The sequence below is a fragment of the Fukomys damarensis genome, unplaced genomic scaffold, assembly GCF_012274545.1.
Source record: "Fukomys damarensis isolate Sample0158 unplaced genomic scaffold, DMR_v1.0_HiC HiC_scaffold_31, whole genome shotgun sequence".
NCBI lineage: Eukaryota > Metazoa > Chordata > Mammalia > Rodentia > Bathyergidae > Fukomys > Fukomys damarensis.
This window is the reverse complement of record NW_022900943.1, coordinates 14186513-14195228: the sequence shown is the minus strand read 5'-3', so window position 1 is coordinate 14195228 and position 8716 is coordinate 14186513. Positions and strand designations below refer to the sequence as shown.

General features: G+C 33.4%; 1 protein-coding gene and 1 long non-coding RNA gene across 5 annotated transcripts in view; one reads left to right on the top strand and one right to left on the bottom strand.

The window, feature by feature from the left end:
* Nucleotides 1-8716, bottom strand: part of Rfx3 (regulatory factor X3) — a 264034-nt gene that overhangs the window by 162062 nt on the left and 93256 nt on the right. The gene's annotated exons all lie outside the window — the stretch shown is intronic.
* Nucleotides 5216-8716, top strand: part of LOC104873439 — a 28668-nt gene continuing 25167 nt past the window's right edge. Inside the window, exon 1 of the long non-coding RNA XR_783463.1 lies at nt 5216-5279. This is a non-coding gene — a long non-coding RNA (uncharacterized LOC104873439). The remainder of the gene's footprint in view (nt 5280-8716) is intronic.

Sequence of the window (8716 nt, the reverse complement as noted above, 5' to 3'; positions counted from 1 at the left end):
ATATATATGCATCGGGATTCAGTTATTTGACATCCTGGCAACTTCTTTTCTCAAAAAACAAAAAGTCTAAAAGTAAGAGCTAAACTTTTTTCCCTCATCCTCAAAATTTAATCAATTGCTGAGGGTAATTATTCTGCTACTTAATTATCTCTTGAAAATCTATTCACTTATTTCCATTTCACCAAATGCATCCCTAGAGTTCAGGCCACTCCCTACAATAGGTCCCCAGGGCCCTCAGTAAAAACTACAAAACCTCTAACAAGACTTATGAGGCTCTTTAAAATACAGCTTCTGCCTACATCTTCCCAAGAGTACATACAATCTAGCTACCCTCAGTTCCTGGGGGCATTTGAACATAATGTTTCTATAGTTTGAAACCGTTTTTCTTTCCCAGTTCTGACAACTTCAATTTCAAGATACTGGGATAAATTTTATTTCTTCTAGAAAGCTTTCCAAGCGATGAACATTCTTCCCTCTTCTTTTTAACAAGTCTGGGTCTGGTGTCCTGCTGGGTTTTCCTATAGCATCCTACCTTTACTTCACGTGCAACAACCATTATAGTAAAAGTGTTTGTCTTGTCAACCAGAGAATAACCTCTAGAGCACAAGGACTAATGTTTATCTTTTTCGCTTACAAACATGCCACAGTGCCAACTAGAGGATCTTAAATTTGTTGAGTGGGGAAATGAATCTCCAAAGAGGATAAGTTTAATAACCTACTGAAATTTTACTGTTGGAGTACACTTTGTCAAAGGCATTTAATACCTTAAAATTCTATATAAATATAATTACAACTATTTCTAATCAAGGTATTTATTAAGATCTTTCTTCTTAATTCTCTAATGTGACTTGTCTTTCAATTTCTATTACAGAAGAATTTTGTAGCAACTTCTATAGTCTAAAATCTGTCTTAAAACATATTGCATATAATTTTAAAATAAAGAAACAAGCATTAGCTGGGTATGGTGGTGCATGCCCATAATCCTAGCATTCTGGGAGGCTGAGGCAGGAGGATCACAAATTTGAGCTCAGTTGGAGTAATTTATCAAGATCCTGTCTCGAAATTAAAAAACAACAAAAGTCTGGGGTTGTTGCTCAGTGTGAAGGTTGCAAATTCAATCTCTAGTATCTTAAAAAAAAAGAGAGGGAGAGGAGGACAAGGATTAAAGAAATTCAAATGTACAAATCAAGTCTTCAAAACCTTCTCCAAACCTTCTGACATGTCATTTACTGTGTTTTAATAAGTATACATGATTCCCTGAATAGTGGATTGGGACCAAGGCTCTAATCATGTCATTTTAGAATAGGTGGCCTGATATGCCTCCTTTGTTGGAGAGTTATCTTGAATGTCATAGAGTTTAGAAACAATACTATGTAGGATGAGTATGTTGCTTCTGTTTTAATTGAATATGAAAAGCATTCAGTTACTCCATTTTATCAAATATCAATAATAAATTTGGATTCAGCTGATAAATAATTCAGTAATAAAATATCTGGTGTGAACCTGTTATGTATAGAAAGATTAAAAGTTAACTAAGGTTACTAATTCCCACTCAAAATTTCAAAGCCTGTTGCAAGTCTATATAGCAGGATGTTTGATAAACTTTATGTAGTTAAGATAAACACATATCAGGCAGTTAATAGTTGGAGATCTGGTTATTAGCACTTCAAACCCAGAATATCTGGTAAACTTAACAAAAATAGCTATTAAATGAATGTATATTTCAGTAAACTGGCCTGCTTCCCAATATCACAGCATTTAAAATTTAAAACTGTTGAGAAAACCATCTACTTTGGCCTTCTAGTTTATAGAGAATCTGAAAACAATCCAATTAGACCCAGTAGTTAATATCAGAGCCAGCATTAGAACTCAAGACCTCCAATTTCTAGTCAAAAGCTATTTCTAACTGACTAGGGTTTATAAAACAAAGAAGGCAGGCACTCACAAAGCAGCAGAAAGGCCAGCCAAGAACCCCGAAGTGTGAGTTACACAATGAAAGAAATACTCATATAATATGGAGAATGCAAGCCTAAAATAAGAGGGTGCTTAGATATTTCCAAGTTTCTTTCTCACATAAATGTATAAGGCACTGTTTTAAGGATATTTAACAAGGTTTCAAGTAAGGCAAAATAAGTGTGTGTGTGCGTAGTGATATCAAGAAAATGGTTTACAGCATTTTGTATTCTATAGGGATTCCAGACCATCTTGCAAAGTTGTCTTTTTTGTTTGCTTTTGTTTTTATTGTTCTAACTGGAGTTCTTGGTACTCTAGGCTCAATATTTTATTATTATATAGAATATCTGTTTTGGACCCAGGATTTTATTAATGTCATCCCTGGATGTAAAACCTAATGGACAAACTGAGTTTTCACTGAAAGACACCAAGAAAACTAATTTCGAGTTGGCCAGGAATGGTGGAAAAGCACAATTCAACATAACAGTAATTGCAACCAAAATAAACACGGAACAAATTCAGAATTTGTGCTTTCCACAAGAAGTGTAATTTTAGGGTGTGAGACAGAAACCTTTCAAATGTAATGGTTTGTGCAACAGCTTTTATAAGGTGTACTTTTTGCTGTCAAACAACACAAAATGCTCATAAGCGTAATTAGTTTTAGATGGGAGGTTTGCAACTTGTGATATTTATCCATGTTAAAATGTTCTGCAATTAACTCTATGTATTATGTTCATCTTTTATTTTTAAAAGATTTTAAAATTGTTTTGTACAAAACCAACTATACTGTTTGATTCCTTAATCATCTCATGGATTTGATTGAATTTCATTAGTTTCATGGTTGTTCATAACTAATTTACACAAAAGTAAAATTTCTGCAATATTTAAGAACATTATAACAAGACTGAAAAAAAATACTTCCCAATAAAACCAACTCAAAAATTGTTTTAATGTAGTCTTAATTAGGAAGTTAATATAAATAATTTTCTTGTTGTGCCATGATAGTAAGCTGATATTTACATATTATATTCAAAACCTTATGCAAATGTGGGCCCATTGCTTTTCATGGTTCCATGCCAAACTTACAAGGGTGATGCTTTCTAAATGCAACTGAAAGGATTAATTATGTATGAAAAAACATCCATTCCCTTTCCTTACAAAATGTGCTCATACTGAATAATACTTCTTTTACAATTAAGGCAAGAATTGAATTTTTTAGATGAAGGCTAATGAATGAATCACTTTCTCTCTTTTCCTTCTTTCCCCCAACCCCTTTCTCTACTATCTTGGCCAAAAAGAAAGAATGCCGGGCTGGAGATTTAGCTTATTGGTTCTGGTGCCTGCCTCGCAAGTGCAAGGATCCGAGTTTGATGCTGATAATTAAACAATAGCTACACAACAGCACCTTCCAGCTGCTATATGTATATAAACTAAAGCAGCAATGTACATAACTATATCAATAATTTTTCCTTTGAAATTTTTTTCACACCCTGACAACTGATTTTCACATTACCCATAAGATCTCATAGCCATACCATTCTCATCACTGTAGACATAACAACTCAATTATTTTATATATATGCATATAAAACTATGTCATTTTATACCACACACACATCACATGACCAAAAAGTTTTGATGTTACAAAAGTTACAGAGAAATTAAATCAAGAGCACTATATATTCTTTGCTTGTACTTTTTAGAAAACACTTTATAATAAGATTAATAAAAGCCAACTCTAGTCTTGTATTATTTTATTTTATGTTGCTATATTTACAGAACTGTAGGCTCATAGACTCTCAGGATAGGCAAGTCTTTCAAAATAATGACCTTGGGGGCCAGGGACTTAGCTCAGTGGTTCCATTGCCTGCCTTGCAAGTGCGAAGACCCGAGTTCAATCCCCAGTACCAAAAAAAAAAAAAAAAAAACCCAAAAAATGACCTTGACTCATGGTTTGTACCAGGATGTTTGAAACTATATAATGAAGCCTACCATATCATTTTACTCTGAATATTATGAATTACAGAATCGAGCTCTCAAGATGACTCCGAAGTAACTATACTTTAAGTGTATAAATAATAATTAACAGTAGAAAGATAAAAGAAGCAAATAAACATCTTAATAAGGAAAATTTTATTAATTCATTTGGCAGTTTCTTCTTGAAAAAATATTGAGTAAAAAGTCATAAAAGGTAAGTACAAAGGGTGACAATGTCATTTCTGAGGCTGCTGCTCCCATTCCACATAAGCCAGTAAAACCTGAAAATCGCTGCAGTGTGGCTTCAGGACATGCGGTGCGGTTACAGCAAAAATCATATCAAATAACTAAAAAAATAGGAAGCAGTACATTTTTTAAGTATGCTAACCTTATTACAAAGTTATCAAAAAGAGAAGGAACTCTCTGACTAACATCCAGGGAAAAAAAGGCAAATTTCTTAAATTTTTTTATTATTAATCCTGGCAATTCTAATAAGTAATTTTTCTTCCAAATTGAACATTTTCAGTTACCACAAATACTGAAAAATCTGTTTAATGTTTAATGCGAATTGAATAAAAACCAACAGAAAATAGAGTAACAAGAAAATAAGATCCTAATGTGTTTAATACTGATAAATCTAAAACACTTCTTTAATCAGTTTTTAAAACACAGTTTAAATACACAAAAATTTCCTCAACAGGAAAAAATACAAAACCAGTCTTTACATGGGAAAAACACAGAAATTTCTACAAAATTTGCCATTTGAAAGCAACATCTATTTTTTGTTACCTTTTCTCTTTTACTTTAAATTACCTAAATAGAAAGGCTACATACAAGAGAATGTTATTAAAATTTGTTGTTACAGCATAATATAACACATATCAACTAAAACTCTAAAATGATATGCAATTTACCTGACAAATTGTTTTGTGAAATATGACTGAGAAAGCAATAATGAATAATTGAGGTGATTTATGTTTCTTCCCAATGATGTATAATCAAATTATTTTTATATGAAAATTTAAAATCTTAGGAATACCTTTATTGTAGTGTATTTGTCTGAGTTACTCAACAGTGAACAGTTTTACTGTATTTTTAAATGTCCCACCTTTAGTATTTAGATTATGCCCTTTTTTTATGTTGCAGTAACTTAAGAAGAAACAATCTTTCCTAGACAAAAAAAATCTAAAACTACTATAAATCCTGAACATAGTTTCTTTGAAGATTTTATCCATGTTACCCTTTCTTCTTGTTTTGAAGACAAGGAAAAAATGCTTGCTGGATGCAAAATTAAACCTAATAGTTTACTGCTTTAACACCTTCCGAGCGTGAAGACAGTTGGGATGAAGGTAAGCTAAGTTCTATTGAGTAGCAATTCTCTTGGAAAACATAAGTAAGGCTGCAAGTAATGACCCTTTTATACTTTCTTCCATGATATCTTGGTGTGGGAAGATGAATACTAACTAATAAATAAGAGCAGGGAAAAATGACTCTAAATAACCTGAAAAATCTAATAGGCTGGTATTTCACATCTGAAAGATCCTCCAAATAAATGAGGATGTTTTTTCTACCTTCACATCCTCAATTACATCCACTTAGCAAAAAATATTCTAATGTACTGAGTACTTAACACATATCTGCCATTAAACTTAATACTTTAATTCCTACAACCTTGTTGAAAGGTCTGTCTCCCTTTCCTGCCTTCTCCCTGGACTGTGCTTTCTGGCTATCAAGACAAGAGTAGCCTTTGTCTGCTATACTCCTCCGCTATGCTGTCCTGCCTTGGAACCAGTGGCCCATAGACTGAAAGTGGGAGGCAAAATAAAACTTTCCTCCTTCTAAATTACATATGTCAATTATTGTGTCCTAGTGACAAGAATGTGACTAAGCCAATAAGAATAAATTATAAAATGGATTAAAACTTCCCATCTCCTAGTGTGACTATAAGGTTTAAACAAGTGACTGCCTTTCATGGGCTTAGAACTATGTCTCATGTGAATCCTCAATAAGTAACAACTACCAGTACACAGAATTGATTTATGATCACTAAATCTTATAGTCAAGACACTGAATTAATTTTTAGTTAGATGACATAGGACATCACAGAAAAATAGTTTCCAATTCATAAGTGTTACAAACAATATTAGAAGTTATTTAAGTTATTTGAAAATCAATGTCAAAACAAAGCTAAAGCAATTCTCAAAGTGAGAGACCTTGATCCAGTGAAAAATTACATACTACATGGAGTGTTTCTGGATTAACCAATAAATTAAATAGTACTGCATTTCAGTGGATACAGAAGATATATGTTCAGTGTTCTCCTGCTGCCTTCAATTATTCGTTATTAAGTGCTTCATTCAGCCAGAATTTATGGATCTAAATATTATACCTTAAGAAATTTAATTCTAAATTTTTTTTAAAAAATGAAACACATTTCACGTATTTTATCTCATACAACTTCAACGCTTTTTGACAATGCACACATTACTACAACCACAAAAATAGATGCTGAAATATCAAATTGGAAAGACTGTCAACCTGATGTAATTATACTTTATAATCTCTTCCATGTAACTGAAAGGGCATTTTTTTGTTTTATTTTTGTTTTTTCTTTAATTAAAATAATTTCATGCATCTCATATGTTTAACAGAATAAAGAAAAGTATATTTTATTAAGGATCTCAAATTTTCTTAGTTTGACAAAAACTGCAATTTATGATCTTTTATCTTTTTGACACTGAGGACAAAACCATAATTCTGCTAAATGAACATGGGAATAAAATATTAAACAACTTTACTGACTAAGAACTAAGTATATGAATAATTATTTTTATTTATAATGTTTCATAAGATGACGAAAATTTCACCTAGAACTTTTATATTTGTAAAATCACCATTCTCTTCTTTCACAACACACTAAAAATTATGTGGAAATTTGTTACCATGGCACATGAAGTCAGTGAGGGAGTCTAGCAAGACAAGACGGAAAGCATGTGGCGACTCTCAATACCATTTTTTCCACTGAGTTATCTCCCAGCCTCCATTCATTCTTTAGTCAGCCAGAAGATTAAAGCCTTCATCATGCATGCTGCCTTCCTCTAGCTTTTTGCAGTGAAGTAGACCAACCAACAGCTTTACCACTCGAAAGAAGGATTAAAGCTAGAAAAATACACTTAGACATGAACTGAGTATTAATGAGACATTCTATGGTTCACTAAGCCTAATGCCTACTGAGAGGGCGTCAGAAACATGAAAAAGTAATCCCAGAGAAAAATGAGAAAGCTAAGGTAACTTTGAAGGGTGACTGAGGTCATCAATATTGTATTCATAAACTCTTATCATTTAGATAGAACTTTACTATATAGAAAGTATTTTCACAAAATATTTTACTTGACCCTTACAACAGTAGTAGCAAGGATATTTTTTATTATTATTTTTCATATAAAGGAACTGGAAAAGTTTAAGAAGCTTGTATGAGATCAGTTTAACAAATTAATGAGCAGGATCTTGACTTCTATCTCCTCCAAAACTAAATGCAGATTTCAGAGTCTTTCAGTTGTATTACTACATTCCATATGCATAAAAGAAGAGGGGTAAACTAAAACACAGGTTCAACACCAATGTCAGAAAATATTTCTGTACACCTTAAATGATGATCCAAGAAGTCAGAAACCATTTTGCCCACTAAAACCCCCTACATCTCAATCTGTACAACCAACGTTTCATTGGGTCAAACCTAAAACCAACAAATGCAGAATCTTCTCACTTGTGAAATTCTACGGCTACATAAGAAATTGACCCAGCAGTAAAAACATCTGAGGAAATCGGAAGTATATATTTCTTTTTGTCATATAGTATCTCCTTGTTCTACACTGACTCATCTTCTGCAGGGTGGTCAGGCTCACTCAGTGCATTAGTCAACTCTCCTGTTGCTGAAACACAATACCCAAAACCCACAACTTAAAGAAAGATTTCATTTGGCTCATATTTTCAGGGGATTCAGATCATAATCAGATGGCTCCAAGAAACAAATACCACGGTGAAATGGTATGAGAGAACAAAGATGTTTAGTTCATGATAGCCAGGAAGCAAAATAGGGAAAAAGTGTCAGGGAGGAAAGGGACTAAGGACCATATACAGTACCCAAAGTTATGCCTATGTGACATACCCAGACATGCTGACAAGTAGACTTAATAATCTGCTAGGTATTTCTTAATCTAATCAAGCTGACACATCAAGTTTAATGGTCACAAAGTACCTCTTGTCAACCTTACACCCAAACACATCACTGTAAACCCTGCTTAGTCTCCCAGTAAACATAATAACAACTTAATAATTACACCTAATATGATATCACAAGCTCATCTACAACTGAAACACAATCATACCTTCCCCAAAGTTGCAAAAGTCCCAGCACTGCTAAAAAGTCCAAGTCAAAGTCTCTTCTGAGATTCAAGGCAAACTCTTATCTGTGAATCTGTTTAAAAAGTCACATAATCCTGAGGTACAACGACACAGGGTAAAAAAATTCCCAATTCAAAAGGAAAGAATAGGAGAAAAGAAAATGCAAAACTAAAACCCAGCAAGGCAAACACTAAGTCTTATAGCTCCATGTCTATTATCTGGGGCACATGGTGCTAAAATAAGAGTTCTAGAGACCTTGAGAGGGGCCCCATCCCTATGGCCTTGCCAGTTGCAGTTGACAGCCTCTCTCGGGCTGACTCCACTCATAGCCTGTAGCTTTCCTTGGCAAGACTGTCCATGTTCTAGCATCTCCAACTTCCGG